The sequence below is a fragment of the Petaurus breviceps genome, unplaced genomic scaffold (assembly GCF_028583685.1).
Source record: "Petaurus breviceps papuanus isolate PSGF00001 unplaced genomic scaffold, PetGlider_PUasm1.0 90925, whole genome shotgun sequence".
Lineage (NCBI taxonomy): Eukaryota > Metazoa > Chordata > Mammalia > Diprotodontia > Petauridae > Petaurus > Petaurus breviceps.
In genome coordinates this window covers 29,617,546-29,636,579 of record NW_027187380.1, presented here as the reverse complement: position 1 = coordinate 29,636,579, position 19,034 = coordinate 29,617,546, and the positions used below count along the sequence as shown (strand labels likewise).

Below are 19,034 nucleotides of genomic sequence, written 5' to 3'. Positions count from 1 at the left end.
TGTGTGTGTGTGTGTGTGTGTGTGTGTGTGTGTGTGTGTGTGTGTGTCTGTGAGAGAGAGAGAGAGTGTGTGTGTTTTCCTAGTATAGGAATATCCTGGGATTTCTTTCTGATCAGGTGTTCAGTTCTGTTACCTTTTCTGGGTGTCAAACTACTCCCCATAACTGCTGCCATTTACAACCAATCCTGTTGCTTCTATATCATGCTCTCAAACAACCCCAATTTCAGTGTTTCAGATCTTTTTTTCAGTCTTCCTAAGCTGCTCTGGCCTGAAAAAAATGAATCACTGACTTTTTGTTGGTTTTACTACTCAGAATTTGGTTTGGCATATTTTTAAGGTGTTAGAGGGGTGTATTGGGAGAGCACAGAAAAAATTACTGGTTTTACCCTGGCATTTTGGCTCCACTCATCCTTAATATATCATTCTAAGACTATCTTTTATTCATCCTATATTTGCAGTATAATCTTGTTTATTCCTCACTGTGGTTCTTTATAGCTTGTACTCATTCTTCCTGGTTTGTTATAGTATTTTTTTTCTTTGACTTGGAAGTTATGGATTGTGCTTATACATTACTTTTGAGTTTTCATTTTTAAGCCCTTCCCTCCCCACCACATCAGGAAGTGACTGGTGATTTTTTTTTCTATTTTTCTTATTTTCACTTTGCCTTCTGGTTCTAATAAATATGAGCATTTTTATGATTTCTTGAAATATGGCACCAGCGTTCATGGTTCTCTTTTTTCAGATTTTAAAATATTTATTTTTTCCAATTATATGAAAAATAATTTTTAACTTTCATTTAAAAAAAACTTTTGAATTCCAAATTCTCTCCCTCTTACCTTCCTTTCTTCCCTCAATGAGAAGGCAAGCAATTTAGTAGAAGTTATACATTTTCAGTCATGCAAAACGTATTTCCACATTAGTCATATTGTAAAAGAAAACATAGACACCCCTCCCAAAAAAGAAACAAACAAGAAAAATAAAGTTTACAAAATATGCTTCAATCTGCATTCAGACTCCATTAGATTTTTCTTTGGAGGTGAATAGCATTTTTCATCATTAGTCCTTTGGAATTTTCTTGGATCATTGTATTGTTAAGAATGGCTAAGTTATTCACAATTTTTCATTGAACATATTGCTGTTTCTGTGAACAATGTTCATCTGGTTCTGCTCACTTCACTTTGCATTAGTTCACGTAAGTCTTTCCAGGTTTTTTTCTGAGAGCATCCTGCTTGTCATTTCTTACAACACAATAGTATTCCATCACAAATATACACCACAATTTGTTCATCCATTCCCCAATTGATGGGCATGCCCTTAATTTTCCATTTTTTGCCACCACAAAAAGAGTTGCTATAAATATTTTTGTTCATATAGGTTCTTTTTCTTTTTTTATCTCTTTGGGATACAGACCTAGTAGTTGTATTTCTGGGTCAAAGGTAGTTGTATTTATAGTCCTTTGGACATAGTTCCAAATGGCTTTCCAGATGGTTGGATCAGTTCACAGACTCACCAATGAGCCCTTAAAATAAAGGGATGCACATGAATTATTTTGCAAAGAGAATCAACCAGACATTGCAACTGATTAGCCGTAAAAGATGAGGGAAAAGAAAGAGTTAAAGGTGACCCTCAGGTTTTGAGCCTAGATAACTGGGTAGAGACTGATAGAAAAAAGGGAAGCCTGTAGTAAAATTAAGTTTTGGGAGAAAGATAATGAATTAAGTTTTGACTATGCTGAATTTGAAGTGTTAGAGGGACATACAGATATCCATCAAACAATGGGGAGCATGGGACAGTGGGATAAACAATATATTTCAGACATTGTACATACAGATTTATAGGTCATATGCATAGAAATAGTTGATATTTATAAATCAACCATGATTGAAATCAAGGAGTTTGTTATGTAATAGGGAAATGGTATATTTGCACAAATGATCATAATACAAGTTAGAAAACAATTAAGTGGTTTGAGTGATTCAAGAACAGAGGAATCACTTCTAGGCTAGAAGAGAAATAATGCAGAGAGGAAAAGGAGGTTGAGGAATTTTAAAAGTCTGTATCAGATTTGATCATCTGTGTCTTTTACTAAACCAGGTGCTTTATTGTATGATAACAAGACCACAATGGATCCTCCTGATACTTTTAGACTACTTAAGCAGAAACATGCAAAGACAGAGAAAGTAAATGTGTGCCTGTAGTAGAGATACTGAGACCAAGATGTTTGAGTGAAGGATATTCCCATTAAGTGAGTTGTCATCTGGTATTCTGAGATGTCCCTTCTGTATTTCTTCAAGTCTTTGTGCATGACGTTACACTTTTTGCATAATTGAGAGAACTTTAAAGAAGACACATAGCACTGAGGAAAAAGAGAGAATGGTAAGAGGAATAGCTTCACATTGAGACTGAAATGAAAAGACCTGGAATTAGAAGTCTCTACAACTTCCTAACTGTGTTAGAATTTAGGTAAGTCAGAGTGCCTTGCTCTGAACTTCACTTTTCACAACTCTAACAATAACTCATATTTATATCCACTTTATGGTTTACAAAGTGCTTTTCTTACAACTACTCTGTACAAGAGTTATCATTTCCTTTTTTCGGAGGAAGACAGTAAAGAAGCATTACCATCACTTGTTTTCTCAATTAGTTCTTGGAGATACTCCAGCTGCAGCATTTTCTTGTGTGGGTGAATGGATAGGGTGTGGTTTTTCATTGCTGGTGCAAATAGAATCCTCGTTGTTTGTCTTGTCCCTTCTGTTTATTAAAGCTGTTAACTATCAATCTGCTTGAAAAGAATGACAAGGAAAGGACTAGTAGGGCTGCAGAACTGGAATGACAAGACTCTTTTGGTTAAAAAAAATGTGTCCTGGTAGACAGACACACACACATATAAACATACACACACACTGTACTAGCATCTGCAACAACACAATTCTTCTCATCCATGATACATACAAATAAAGAAATGATCCATCCTGAAAACTTCCACTAGGCTTCCCCAGGGAAGCACATAATAGCCCAAATGTCAACGTTTCAGTTACAGTGAGCCTTATGCATCAGACAACAAGATCTCTGTATTGTTAGCCTTCTGAATTCTTAGAATGTTTAAGGCTCTCTGTGGGAAGTATATGTCATGCTACTGGGAAGCCTTATTCAGCTCCTGAATGAGCTGTTGGCTAAGACTTGAATGAGGTGATGTCTTCTCAGTTATTCAAGGAAAATGAAACTTGAGATCTCAACTCCAAAATCAAGTACCCTATGCATGTTGCATATTTTAAGTAAAAATGAACCTATACCTATATAACCTCCTGATGCTGAAGCTATGTTTGGAAGTATAGAAGTTTCTGATAGTAATTCCTTCAGCTTGTTATCTAAGAAGTTAAAAATGTTTTTGTGAATGGCAGGTGTTGTGAACCCGGCATACCCATGCAGGTGAGGAAGTGGAAAGAGTTCTGGATTTGCAGTCAGAAGACCTGGGTTTTCATTCTGGCTACAAAACATGTATGATATTGGGCACATCGTTTCACTTCATCTATAAATGAGACTTTAGCTATACATTTCCACTTTCTCACCTCCTCCAAAATTTTCTCTTTTAACCACTGCTTCTTAACTTTCCCTTAATGTCTCATATATTCTTATGCCAGCATTAATAGGATCTTAACTCCTGTGAAACTCAAGTTTGCAGACTCTGTTTAATTTTTTCTGAAATACTAAAACAGTATTGTCAATGTTGAGGCATCACACAGATCCAACTCCAATATTCCTAACCAAGAAACTAAATGTATTAGAAATATCAAGATAAATTGTGGTCCTGTGAAGTATTCGGTCTTGTTTTACAACATGGTCAATTAACCTGGATAAGCTTTGGTGAAATACCAAGACTTTAGGGAACTCTTTGGAACAATTTTCTTTTTTGGGGGGGGGTAGGATTTCTGTGCTATCATGTAAAAATTCTCCATGACTTACTTAAGCAGGGGCAAAACTTTTTTTTTCCATAATCATGAATCTTCTGGTTCAGAGAGATATTTTAGAAGGATATTAGAAAGGTAGGAAAGATTCCAGTATATCAAGGCCTTCCTGTGATCCACCTGTAAGACAACTCACATGGACATATTGTTTAGTCATTTTTTCAGTTGGGTCAGATTCTCTGTGAACTCATTTAGGATTTTCTTTGCAAAGATGCTGGAGTGGTTTGTCATTTACTTCTCCAGTTCATATTACAGATGGGGAAAGTGAGGCAAACAAGGTTAAGTGACTTACTCAGAGTCACAGTTAGTATGTGTCTGAGTCCATATTTGAATTCAGGTCTTCCCGAGTCGGGACCCAGCACTCCCTATATGAAGAGTAGATTTAATAATAAAATTTACCTCAAAGAACAAGGAATAACTAGAAAACTATTGCTACACAATTCAGTCACAAAGTATAATTGAGGGAAGTTATGTGGAAAGAGGACTATGTATTCGGATCCAGGAGAAATGGGTTCAAATCTCAACTCTGTTGTTTACTACTTGCATGGCCTTAGGCAAGTCATTTTCTTCATTTCATCCTTAGTATCTCCATTTACAAAATGAAAGGGCTGGAATAAATTGCTTTTAAGGTCTCTTCAACCTCTAAAGCCTATGTGATATACAGTCCCAGTCCATTTCACTGAGGGCCATGGGTTAGGGATGAAGAAAAAGTGGGGAGGTTTTATAGAATTGTTTTTGGTGGGATATCATAGAAGTGAAGACTGTTGAGAGGAGAAGAAAGGGTGTAGAGTTTTAGGAATCTCAGCTTCAAAAACCTTGGAAAGTTCATATTTGATTACCTGAATTTTTCTGCCAGACACATGCCTATTTGTATATCACCAGGACCAGGGGAGAGCTTCCAAAAGCATGAGTTCTGTCTGGAGCATTCTTCCCTGGAACTTGTCACTGTCACCCACATTTAGCTACCTCAAAGGACACATGCTGGCAACCCACAGGAGTGTCAGCTAAAAGCACCCAGAAAACTGGTGGCTACATAAAAAGTCTTCTCTTTAGCACAGGCTGTGACCATGGCTGCTACTGCCTACACTTTCATTATGGAGATATTTTCCCTCTACTTGTTGCCCTAGAATAAGGCATAGAGGTACATTTTGCAAAATGCATAGCTTAGTGGGTTGCTACATTTTGTTGCCTGTTTTTGAGAGGAGATTCACTTTACAAAGGTGTATTTCAGTATTTGATTGCCATTTAGTAGCATTTTGAACTGTTGAAATGAAAAGAGTAGTTTGGCAAAACATTAGAAAAGTACAGAGACCAAGAATCTAGTCCCAGGTCTCCCATCTGTAATACCTTGAGCAAGTTACTTCTCCTCTTTGGGTTTCAATTTCCATATATTCAGATTGCTTGGGAGAAAAGGAAGGCTTACCAGACAATGTATAAGGTCCTATCTAACTAATCTTAGAATCTAATTAGCATGGTCACAGTGGGAATTGGAATTAGAACAGGTATATATGGCTTCACTCACCCAATCTCTATTATCAGAAGAAACAATTCAAATAGTATCATCTTTGTAGATGGACATTACGTCTACAGATGGATTTTTCTCTTTATTTTTTCATAAGCCAACTACCAGCTACACGAATTATGGCTTCTGTTTTCAGTGGAAATTGATGAACACTAAATGTTACTATTTAGCTACAGTGAGGAAGAGTTTGGACAGAAGCCCAGGGAAGCTTCTTGCAATCTCTGAGGAACAATAATCTGGCTAGCATAAAAGCGGCATAGTGGAGCAGGGAAGTAGCTCCGCTAATTTCTTTTTTTTTTTTTTGTCTTTATTAATTTGTTCATTTATTTTGAGTTTACAAGATTCAATTCCCCAGTTCTTTGAGTTTCAAATTTTCTTCCCCTCACTCCCCTTCTCCCCCCACCCCATGGTGGCATACAATCAGGTATAGGATCTGCAGATACTTTCACATTAGACATTGGTCAGGTTATAAAGGAGGATTGTATCAGATGGAATGAACAATGGGAAAGAGAAAACCAAACCAAACAAGAAAAAGAGCAGGTAGTTTGCTTCAGTCTGGGTTCAAACTCTGTTCTTTCTGGTTCTTTCTCTGAATGTAAACATCTCTCTCCATCATGAGTCTTTTGGAGTTTACTTATAGCCCTGTGTTACTGAGAAGGGTCTGGTCTATCAAAGTTGGTCATCACACATACGTTGTGTCTGTAATTGTGTACAAATTTCTCCTGGTTCTGCTCTTCTCATTCAGCATCAGTTTGTATAAGCCTCTCCAGGTAGGTAGGAAGTCCATCTGTTCTTCGTTTCTTATGGCGCAATAGTATTCCATTACATTCATATACCATAACTTGTTTAGCCATTCCCCAGTTGATGGGCATCCCCTTAATTTCCAATTCTTTGCCACCACAAAAAGAGCTGCTATAAATATTTTTGTACATACGAGTGATACAGCCCTAGAAGTGGTATTACTGGGTCAAAGGATATAAAATTACTTATAACTCTTTGGGCATAGTTCCAGATTGCTCTCCAGAATGGTTGGATCAGTTCACAACTCCACCAGCAATGTATTAGTGTTCCAGTTTTTCCACATCCTCTCCATCACTTATCATTTTCCTGTTTTGTCATCTCAGCCAATCTGACTGGTGAGATGTGGTACCTCACAGTTGTTTTGATTTAGCTCTGTTAATTTCTAAGAAATCAATATTGGTGTAAGGGAGCAAATGCATTAATTGTCCTTTCTAGAAACTCTTTCAGAAAATCCTTCAAAAAAAAAAAGGAAAAAATCCTTTAAGTGTTAAAAAAATTTAAATTCATTTGGGATTTTGAACTATTTATGGATCTCAGCAGTAAAAATTTAAGAACAGACCAGGCAATGAAACAAAAAACTGCACGTTGAGCTCTTTTTTTCCTTTAGTATCCAAGAAAATAAGGTACTGCTAGAAGAGCCTTCTTTGCATATATATACATAACCAGACTAAGGTCTCTGTGATTTGCTTAGAGAGTAGAGAAATAATTGCAAGAAATTAAGGAATAATTGAAATAGTTGAAAATATAAGATGATTGGATGAGTTGTTATAGTTACAACCCAGAAGATACACACCTCCCCCCCCCCACACACACACCATTGTTGGGAACTCCCTGAAGGTATCACTACAAAGTGGTGTATAAATTCAGCTGGGCCTTTACAACTGCTTTCTGTTCTATTTTATTCGAAATATTTTATTTCTCTTTAGGAATGCTAATTTAGAGTCAAGAAGATGTAAATTCAAATCTGGCTCCAGATATTTAGTATTTGTGTGGCCCTGGGTCAGCCACAACCACTGTGCCTCAGTTTTCTTATCTGTAAAATGTCCACAATAATACCCATATCCCAGGGTTAGTTGTGAAGCTAATATGAGAGACAATATTTTAAAACTCTTTTCAAATCTCAAAATCACTATGAAGATTATAGTTTTCTATTTAAATGTACCCTCTAAATGTGGAAACAGAGAATCTAACCCCTTATACTATGTAGAAAAGATTGAGACCATCTGGAATGAATGTCCTTACTCTTCTCTTCTATTCCTCAAAACTTCTTGTCAACATTTCCCAAATTTACCTCAGAAAGCCTAATTCCTTAACTTGTATCTTATTCTATTCTACCACCGGACTCTAACAATTTTATTTCCTCTCTCTTGTGAGTTTTTAATCTTTTCCATTCCTCTTAGTATCATATGCTCCTAACCCTAAAACTGAAAAGGATCCTAGTATTCATCTAGTCTTATCATCCCCATTTTATAGATGAAAAAAATTGAGACCCAGAGATACTAAGTGATTTTCTTAATCATACATTAGTAGTGACAAAGTTAGAATTTGGATCAGATCAATTAACCAATCAAGGCATAGCATAAACCATCTATTAACTACTAGTCGTTCAGGACTAAGCACTGAAGATGCAAGTACAGAAAATAAAACAATTCCTACTCATAAAGAATTTACATTATAATGCAGAAGACAACAAGTAAATACAAAAATACACACAGCAGGACTTCCAGGTCTCTAGCCAACAATATAGGACCAGACAGAAGTTTTCTCTCATTTCCTTCTCCAGTTTCCTTTAACTCTGAAAAAAAAATAAAAATAGTTATTCTCTAGAGGTAGAATAACTATGTTTATGTAAACAGACCAAGAAACTTAAGATTTGAATTAACATTATGTATTAATAATAGGGAAATCTAATCCCTAACATGCTTATTCAGTAAATCTCCCCCCAACACCACCCTAACTTCCAAGATCCAAGAAAGTATATTACCCATCCCACAAGCATGTGCACTGGACAAACTAAGCAATTTCCCTGCTGCTGTTATGGTCTCTGCTGGTTCACCCACCTTTGCCTTCACTCTAGTATTTGTTGCAAAATACAATGAACCTTAACCTTGCCCAGTCACTGCCATAAAAGGGGAGAGACATTGAAGATGTTGAGACATTGACATGGACCATAGGACTACATCAATCAGTCAGATAACTAAAGTACTGAGTGGATGACATGATTATATCAATAGAAATAGAAACAGTTTTTCACAAGATATAGCACCCATCTTTTTTAAAACACTAGAAAATGTTTGATATTACTTTATTGTCTTTTATCAAAATGTAGTTTACTGATTTCTTCTTTTAATTAGGTCTATTTTTGCTTTAGCTTCATTGTGATTGCCATTCCTGCATTTTTTATTTTAGCTGAATCATAATAGATTCTGCTTCAAACTCTTATTTTAATTCTGTGTGTGTTTCTGTTTCAAGTGTTTCTCTTGTGTCTCCAACAATATATTGTTTTTTTCCCCAAATGCTTTATTAACTTCTGATTTACATCATTAATTTCTTCCAGATTTTGAGTTACATATTTTCTCCCCAGTTTTCCCTTACCCACACCCCAAAATAGCAGTCCCACAGGATATCCCCTCCTCCAATCTGCTCTCTCCCATATTTTCTCCCATACCCCTTTCGACTTTTCCAGGGGATCTCTATGCCCCAGTGCCTGTATGTCTTATTTCCCAATTACGTGTAAAATAGTATTAATAATAGTATATATTTGAATATTTGATATTAAAACTTTGAATTCCAGATTCATTCCCTTCCTACCTTGTCACCCACCCTTACTGGGAAGATAAGCAGTTCAGTATAGGTTGTACATGTGGGGCTGATGCAAAACATTAACATAGTAGATATATTGTAAAAGACTGACTCCCTCCTATCCCACCTCTCACTTGTTCTATTTTCTACTTTGATCCCATCCCTCTTCAAAAGTGGGTGCTTCCAACTTCTCTCCCCTCCCCAGCCTTCCCTCCTTTCCAACCTCCTCCCTCTCATCCCCTTCCCCCCCTACTCTCCTATAGGGTGATATACCATATTTAGTGTGTATTTCATTCCCTCCTCAAGCCAAATTCAATGGGAGTAAGGTTGACCCATTCTCTTTTGCCTTCCTATTCTTCCCCTCCATTGTAACCATTTTCCCTTGCCTCTTCTATATGAGATAGTTTACCCCATTCTGTCTCTCCCCATCTCCTCTTATCCTCTATATTCCTCTCTCACCTCTTCATTTCACCTTTTAAGTATCATCCATTCCTGTTAAATTGGTCCTGTGCCCTCTATGTATACCTGTAAACATATATACACACATTCACATATGTATTCCTATGCCCATATACCCTCACATATAAACATATATATTTCTATTCCCTTCAACTACTGAGAAAAGTTTCCTCAGTTACAATTATCGCTTTTCCCATATAGGAATGTAAATAGTTCAACTTTGATAAGTTCCTTATGATTTCTTTTCCATGTTTACCTTCTCTTGCTTCTTGTATCTGAATGTCAGATTTTATATTCAACTCTGTTTTTTTCATCAAGAATGCTTGAAAATCCTCTATTCCACTGAATGACCATATTTTCCCCTGAAACATGATACTCAATTTTGCTGGGTAGGTGACTCTTGGTTTTAATCCCAACTCCTTTGACCTCTGGAATATCATATTCCACACCCTTCGATCCCTCAGTGTAGAAGCTGCCAGATCCTGGGTTACCCTGATTGTATTTACATAATATTCAAATTGTTTCTTCCTGGCTGCTTGTAATATTCTCCCCTTAATCTGGAAATTCCGGAAACTGGTTATAACATTCCTAGGAGTTTTCTTTTTGGGATCTTTTTCAGGAGGTGATCGGTGGATTCTTTCAACCTCTCTTTTGCCCTCTGGTTCTAAAACATCAGGGCAGTCTTCTTTGAGAACTTCCTGGAGGATGATTTCTAGGTTCTTACTTTGATCATGGCTTTCAGGTAGTCCAATAATTTTTAAGTTATCTCTCCTGGATCTATTTTCCAGGTCAGTGATTTTTCCCATGAGATATTTCACATTGCCTTCTATTCTTTCATTTGTTTGGATCTGTTTTAACAGCATCTTGATTTCTCATAAAGTCATTAGCTTCCATTTGCTCCAATCAAATTCTGAAGCAATGATTCTCCTCAGTGAGCTTTTGAGATTCTTTTTCCCTCTGGCAAATTCGGCTTTTTAAGGCATTCTTGTCCTCATTGCTTTTTGAGCCTCTTTTGCCATTTGACTTAGTCTATTTTTTAAGGTATGATTTTCCTCAGTCAGGCTGTTGACTCATTTTGTAATTGTCTTGCATTGTTCTCATTTCTCTTCCCAATTTTTCCTCCATTTCTCTTATCTGCTTCTTAAGGTCCTCTATGGTCTGTAACCAACTCATATTTTCCTTTAAAGTTTTTGGTGCAGGAGTTCTGACTTCACTGTCTTCCTCCTGTTCCATGCTTTGCTCCTTTTTGTTCCCAAATAGGAGTCTAATGTTGGAATCTTCTATCTGCTTTGTTTCCTTTGCCTGGTCATGTCACCCCTCAGTCACTTGACCCCTGGGCCCCAGTAGGACTCTGCCACCAGACAGGGGAGCTTTTGTCCCAAATGCTGGGGTTTTCTCAGCTGCCAGAGTTATTAGATGGGTGCCTTCTCTGAGGTCTCCCCACACTCTGGCAAGCTGGACACACACCCTAGGACCTCCCCCCTAGACTGCAATCCAGATCCAAGAAGGTTAAAGCAAGAGTGATTACCCCTCAGACTGGTGCTTGGTCTCCCTACACTCTGCAGGCCAGGAGCTGAAGTTGCCATGTGGCACTGGCTGGCTGTGCTGGCAACTCAGCGGCTTCTCTCCCTGAGGGCTCCTACTTACTGGGTCCCAAAGTCCATACAGCACTGACCTCTCACTTTGTCCTTTGCATCTATGTGTTGATAAATCTGGAAACTGCCACAGCTGCTGCTGATCGGGAGTCCCTCCCGCTGGCAGCTGGTCAGGCCTGCCCTGGGGCTAAAGCCTCATCATGGGGCTGGGCTCAGCTCCCAGAGTGCTGTGCTGGCTGATTCCTGCCAGGCTGTCCTCAGTGGGAGGTTAGCTTCTCTGTGTCATTTTGTGGGTTCCTAAGCTCCAAAGTTTTTTTTAGAGTAGCCTTTTTACATGGATTGGGGAAGGTGGAACCTGGAGTAGTGGGGAGGTCCTTCTTCTACCCCGCCATCTTGACTCCACCCCCTCCAACAACATATTATTGATTCTGGTTTCTAATCCATTCTGTTATCTGCTTCAATTTTATGGGTGAGCTCATCCCATTCACATTCACAGTTATGATTATGATTACTATGTATTTCCCTCTATCCTATTTTCTTCTGTTTATACTTCTCTAGATTTTTATCCTGTCTGTTTTACTTCTGACCACTGCCTCCCTTAATCTATCCTCCTTTTTATTATCCATCCTTTTTCATTTATTCCCTTTTCCTTCTATTTCCCTGTTAGGTAAGATAGATTTATATACTCAACTGAGTGTGTGTGTATGTGTGTTTCTGTCTATTCTCTCCTGAACCAATTCTTATTGTTGAGATTTAAGCATTGTCTGCCACCAGCCCCATTTCCCCTCCACAGTAAATGTGCTTCTTTGCATGCCTCTTTTATGGGAGATCGTTTCTCTCATTCTACTTCTCCCCTCTTTCTGACTCCATTAAAAAAAATAATCCCAACCAAATCAATTCAGATTTGTGCCCTCTGTCTATGTAGACTGCTTCTAACTGCTCTAAAAATGATAACCTTCTTAGGAATTCCATGTATCATCTTCACATATAGAAATATAAAAGGCTTAACTTTGTTGAGTCCCTTATGATTACTTTTTCATGCTTACCTTTTTATTCTCTTGTGTCTTCTGTTTGAATGTCAAATTTTCTATTCTGATCTTATAATCAGGAATGTTTGAAAGTCTTTTATTTCATTAAATATAATTAAAGTGATTTTGTTGTAATTTCACCTTATGCATTTGTTACTTTGTTGTTGTTGTTTTTTGCCCTCCTTATAATTTCTTTTTATTTATTTATTTTTTTTGCCTTTTGGAGGGCAATTGGGGTTAAGTAACTTGCCCAAGGTTACACGGCTAGTTTTTTGTGTGGGTGTTAAGTGTCTAAGGCAGGAACTGAACTCGGGTCCTCCTGACTCAGGGCCTGGCGCTTTACTCACTGTGCCACCTAACCTCCCCTTGCCCTCCTTATAATTTCAAAGAATTATCTTTTAGATTTCTCATTTTGTGTATTTCTTTCATTCCCAGTTTATCTACTTCTCTTCTAATGTTTACTATCTCCTCTTTTGTGCTTATTTTAAGTTTGTTGATTTTCTAAAATTTTTAAATCAGTTCTTTAATTGCATCTTTTTCTATTTTTTTATTTCTGCTTTTAAGGATATAATTTTCTGATAAGAATTGCTTTAGTTATATCCATGTTGTTTCACCATTTTCATTTTCATTCTCATACTTATCTCTACATTTTATTCTTTGTCTCTCATTATTTAGTATTTCATTAATGAATCTTCACTTGAGTGTGTGTCTTTTGTGCTCCCCAAGCCAATAATTATTTTTATTGTTATGGTCTATTGTCTATTCCTGCCTTTTTACATTTATTTTCAATATCCCTTTTGTAAAATTTCTATGTAATGCTAAGAAATGTGTGTATTCTTTAGTAGTCATTCATAAGATATCATAAGTTTTTAGCTCCAGTTTCTCTAGTAATTTATTCAATTCCATATTTTCCCCTTTATTTATCTTTTTGTTAGATTTGTTTTAAGCTGAGAAAAAGACATTGAAGTTACTTATTATTATTGTATTATTATGTCTTCTTGCAATCTTGCACTCATTAATTTAGATGGAGAAAAATTTGATATTGATATTGGTTTGTTTTCCTTTTTAGTAAAAGGTAGTTTCTTTGTTTATCTCTTTATATTGTGAATATTTCCTTTTTCTTTGTTATCATGATTATAACTCCTGATTTTTCAAATTCACTTGATGAATAGTAAATTTTGCCACATCTTCTCATTTTTATTCTTTGTCATTGCTTTTTAGACTAGTTTCTTATAAGTAACAGGTTGTAGAGCTTTGTTTTCTTAACCTACATGTCATTTTTGCATTTTATTGGATTTTTAAAATCCCTTTTCATATTTGAGAGATAGGTTTATATTTTCCTCTGCTTGTCCGTAATCTATCTTCCCCCACCCCTGAATTGTGGTTATTTTTCATCTTTTTCTAGAATGATAGTACATTGTTTAGTTATTTTTGTTTAACCTACATTAAGGGAGCCTTATTCCCCCTATACCCTTTTGTTACTCCTTTCCCTAGTTTTAAAGTTTTATGTAACTTTTACATTTAATATCTTTTATATCTTCATCTTCTCTGTACAAGATGGAGGAAAGGCAGAGGGGATGTCTTTTGTTTGTTGCAACAGAATAGTAGGATTACAGCATCAGCAAGGAAATGTCTATCAGTTAGTCCAATAAATATTTATTAAGTGCCAAATATGTGCCAGTCTCTGTGCTAAATGTTGGAGATTAAAAAAAAAGGGGGGAGACGACATTATCTGACCTCAAGGAGTTTGCATTCTAATAAGGGCAACAATGAACAAATATGTGCAAACAAGCTATCTACAGGATAAACAGGAAATAAGAGAGAGAAGGTGCTCAAATTAGGAGGGGTTGGGTTCCACTATCTGTAGAAAATGTGATTTGGGTTGGGACTTGAAGAAAGCCAGCAAAGCCAATAGGCACAGATGAGGAGAGAGAGCATTCCAGGCACCTGGAACCAAGTGATAGAATTTCTCATTCAAGAATTTAAAAAGAGGCTAGTGTCACTGAATCAGAGAGTATATTGCAGGTAGTAGGGTGTAAGATTTAAAGGAAGATGTGCTAGGTAATGATGGACTTTGAATGCTAAACAGAACATTTTGTATTTGGTCCTAGAGGCAATAGGGAACCTTTCAAGTTTGAGTAGAGTGTGACACGATAGAATTTTGGTTTGATGCCTGAATGGAGGATAGATTGAAGTGGGAAGAGACTTGAAACAGGCAGACTCACCAGCAGACTATTGCAATAGTCCCAGCTTGAGGTGATGAGAGTCTGCACCAGGTCAACCTGGTAGTATTGGAAGAGAGAAAAGGGCTTATTCAAGAGATGTTACAAAGGTGAAATCTACAGGCTTTGGTGATAGATTGGACATGGGGGCATAAAAGTTCGTGAGGAGTTGAGAACAACAGCCAGGTTGCAAACCTGAGGGTCTTGGAAGATAATATTGCCGTTGAAGGCTTTGGTGACTTTGAAGAGAGCAGTTTCAGTTGAATGATGGATTTAAAAGCTAGATATAAAATTAAGAACAGAATGAAAGGAAAGGAAATGGAGACACTGATTATAGAGGCCTTTCTCAAAGAGTTTAGCTATGAAAGGGAGGAGTGATAAAGGATGCTAGATAGTGAGGATGAATAGATCAGGTAAGGGTTTTTGGAGAAGGAAGTTGACATGGACATATTTGCAGGCAGTAGAAAATCAGCCAGTTATAGAGTGAGGAAGATAGAGAATGTAATCTACTGGAAAAAATGGGATGGAATGAGATCACTTGCACATGTAAAAGGAAGGGTCTGCCCTCACAAGGAGAAAGGTTACCTCTTTGTGTGAGACATATTAAGGAAGAAATCGTAGAAGAAGGCATCTGAATGATTTGAGATGAGGAAGAAGGGAGAACATGGCATTCTTGACAAATAACTTCACCTTTCTCAGTGAAATATGAGGTAAGGTTCTCATATTTCAAGATAATAGAATGGGTGGAGAAGAGGCCATGAAAGATTTGGGGAGATGGAAAACGGTGTAGAAGAGTTAGTGTTGTGAGTTTAATAACTTTTCTCACATAATCCTGCCTTTCCACACTTTTCCAATATTGATTATTTCCATTTTTGCCAGTTTGATGGGTGTGAAGTAATATCTGATTTTTTAAATTTTCATTCATCTTTAGAGGTGAGCATTTTTCATATAAATCAATAAAAAAGTACTTATTAGGGATCTACTATGTGGTAGGCACTATCCTAGGCACTGGGATACAAATATAAGGAATAAAACAATCCCTATACTCACAAGAAGGCTGCATTATAATGGGGGAGAAAATGAGTACATAAAAAACATAAATAGAATAAATATAAAGTTCATAAATATAAATATAGACAAAATAGTTAAATACATGGTAGTTTGCAAAGGATAAACCTAGCACTTGGGAAATTTAGGAAATGCTTCATGCAGAACATAGTGCTTTATCCTCATCTTAAAGTAATAGAGTACTCTGTGAGACAGAGGTATGGAGGAAATGTGCTCCAGGCAAGTGGGATGCCATGCCAGTACACAGGCATGTAAGATCAAGTGTCACATGTGAGGAACAGGGAGAAGGCCAGTTTTACTGACTCACAGAGCAGAGGAAAGGGATTAATGTGTGAAGAGGCAGGAAAGATATGTTGAGAATGCATTGTGTGTGTAGGGCTTTGAAAGCTTGAAAGAAGAGTTTATATTTTGTCATAGTAGCAATAGGAAATCAATGGAAATGATTGACTAGGGAAGTCATATGATTAGATCTATGTTTAAGTGAATTACTTTGACAGCAGTGTATAGGATATATTAGTAGGAGAAACAAAACGAGGAGGCTAATTTTAAGTGACCGTTTTGCAATAATCTAGGTGATAGGTCATGAGAATCTTAACTAAGGTGATTAGCTGTATGAGTGGAAAGAAGGGGATACATAAAAGTAGAAATGTTAAAAGAATGGACATGGGTTTAAATCCTGCCTCTGTTATTCATTACCTGTGGGGTCTTGGATAATTTACTTAACTTCCCTGGGCCTTGGTTTCTTCATCTATAAAAAGTGGAATTTGGACCAGATGACATAAAAAAATCTGCTTTCTACCCTAAATCCTATAATCCTAATTCATTAAAATGGCAAGCTCTCAAATATTTGTAAATGAATAATTTTCAAACTATATACCAGAGAAGGTTCTCGCTGTGTAGAGAGAACAGGGCATCCCAGAGGGTACAGTGGAAGGTCTAGGTGGAGTTAGGATGAAACTTTTGAGTGGGAGAGTTGAGAGGGATGGAAATGAGCAATTGGGTGGAATGGGGTTTGGATGATGATTTATAGGCATTACTTTTTTCATAATTTTCCTTGAAATTCTTGACCTTGTGTGTCTTAAATTAATTTTGTAATTATTTTGTTTAGTTATGTGTCCTCAACAGATCATCATCAATCAATGCTAAAGCCATTGATCATTTACCTCAAGTTGAAATCAATCCCTCCCTAGCTGAAGTTCCAACTAAAGAAGAGGTTTTGAATGCCATTGGGCTCCTTTCATGTGGCAAATTACCTGGTGCTGATTCTATTCCAGTTGAGACTTACAAGGTAGGGGTCTATTGCTCATACAAAAGCTGACTAAAAATTTTCAGGTTATATGGCAACAGAAGGTTATCCCCCCAGGAGTTCAAGGATGACTCCATTGTCCATCTTTATAAAAGTAAAGGAAATAGATTGTCCTGTGACAATCACAGGGTGGGTCTCTGTCTTAGTCATTGCTGGCAGAGTCCTCTTTAATAGGCTAATTTTTCACCTAGAAGATGGTCATCTACCTGAGAACCAGTGTGGCTTTAGAAAGGGCCGAGGAACAGTCAATATAGTGTTTGCTGCCCAACAACTCCAGGAGAAATGCCAGGAGCAGAACAGAAGTCTGTATACAACATTTGTAGATCTGACCAAAGCCGTTGATACTGTTAGTCATGAGGGCTTATGTTGCCAGGAGAAGTTCATCAGCATAGCACATCAATTTTATGACAGCATGCTTGCCCAGGTTCTAGATAATGGACAATGCCCTTGTGCCTTCCCAATCCCCAGTGGAGTGAAACAAGACTGTGCTTGCTCCTATGCTTTTTAGCATGATATTTTCAGCCATATTGTCAAATGCTTTCAATGAAGATAAATATGGCATCAAGGTCAACTACTGCACTGATTATAAATTTTTCAATTTGAAAAGGCCACAAGCCAAGACCAGAGTGGAGAGAGTGATGGTGCATGGTTTTCTGTTTGCAGATGATTGTGCAGTCAATGCAGTATCTGAAGCTGAGATGCAACAAAGTATAGATCAATTCTCTGCTGCTTGTGCTAATTTTAGCCAAGCAACTAATACCAAGAAAACACAGGTGCTCCATCAGCCACCACCACACTATCCATACGTGGAACCATCAGTTACAGCAAATGGAAAAGCTTTGAATGTTGTGGATAAGTTCACTTACCTTGACAGTGTACTTTCCAGGGATGTATACATTGATAATGAGGTTGATGCATGCATTTCCAGAGCTAGCAGTGTCTGGGAGGCCACAAAGCAAAGTATAGGAGAGAAAAGGTATTAGACCAAACTGAGGGTCTACAGAGCAGTTGTGCTGACCTCATTGTTGTATGCCTGTGAAACCTGGACAGTCTACCAGCACCATGCCAGGAAACTGAATCGCTTCCATTTGAATTGTCTTAGGAAGACTCTGAAGATCACCTGGCAGGATTACGTACCAGACACTGAGGTCCTTACTCGAACTAAACTGCCAAGCATTCAAACTCTGCTTCAGAGAGCACAACTCTGATGGACTGGCCATGTTGTTTCAATGCAAAACGTATGCTTACCAAAAAGACTATTTTATGGAGATCTCTCACAGGGTAAGAGTTCACATGGTGGCCAGAAGAGTGCAAGGACACTCTCAAGGTCTCTCTCAAGAACTTTGGCATTGATTGTGTGATATGGGAGACACTGGCACAGGACCATTCAGCATGGCATGCTTGCATCAGAGAACAACATACTGTGCTCTTTGAGCAAAGCATAATTGAAACAACTCAAAGAAAACACAGGATGGGCAAATGTGGAGAACCCACCCCAAATGTTCATATGGACTATTTGTGCCCAACCTGCGGTTAAATTAAATTAAAATTATTTTACCAAGTGACAATACTATTTTATTGCTGGGCATATATTGTATACAGTATATACTGTCTATATTCTATATACATATATAATGTAGAATAATACATATTCATTCAATAATAATCGACATATTCAGCATTTTACTAATCAAACTCCAAGGGAAATATTTTCCATAACTTAAAAAAAATAATTACAAAATTCATTTAAGACACACAAGGTCAAGAATTTCAAGGAAAACAATGAAAAAAAAATAACACCTGTAGATCATCATCCAAACTCTACTCCACTCAATTCCTCATTTCCATTCCCCTCAACCCTTCCACCCCAAAGTTTCATTCTAACTCCACTGTGCCCTCTGGAATGTCTGTTCCATTGGCAAGAAACTTGCCTTCATCTTAGATCTATTTTTTCCCATTCCTTTCATCTAACTCTCTCTTATTGAAACCTGGATTCCCCGTGATGACACAACCTACATCTTCAATCTTTCTCCTCAGCTCCTTGCTCAAGGAGGAATTGGAATACTCATTGCTCTCCATCTCCACTTCCAGGTTTTCCCCCTTCTTCCTTCACCCAGTAGTCTGTCTTCCTTCAAGATTCATGCTATTCATATCTACCACCTAAAAAAATCCTGGTAGTTGTTGTTTATATATCCCCAGGCACTTTCCTTACTCAGTGACTTTGATATCTAGCTTTCTACTTTCCCTCCTTACTTTTTCTCTCCTC

At 37.4% G+C, this 19,034-nt stretch overlaps 1 pseudogene; it reads right to left on the bottom strand.

Moving 5' to 3' along the window:
* LOC138152801 (serine/threonine-protein kinase 16-like) overlaps positions 1-17,123 on the bottom strand; it is a 49,879-nt pseudogene extending 32,756 nt beyond the window's left edge.
* Between the last annotated feature and the right edge of the window lie 1,911 nt (positions 17,124-19,034).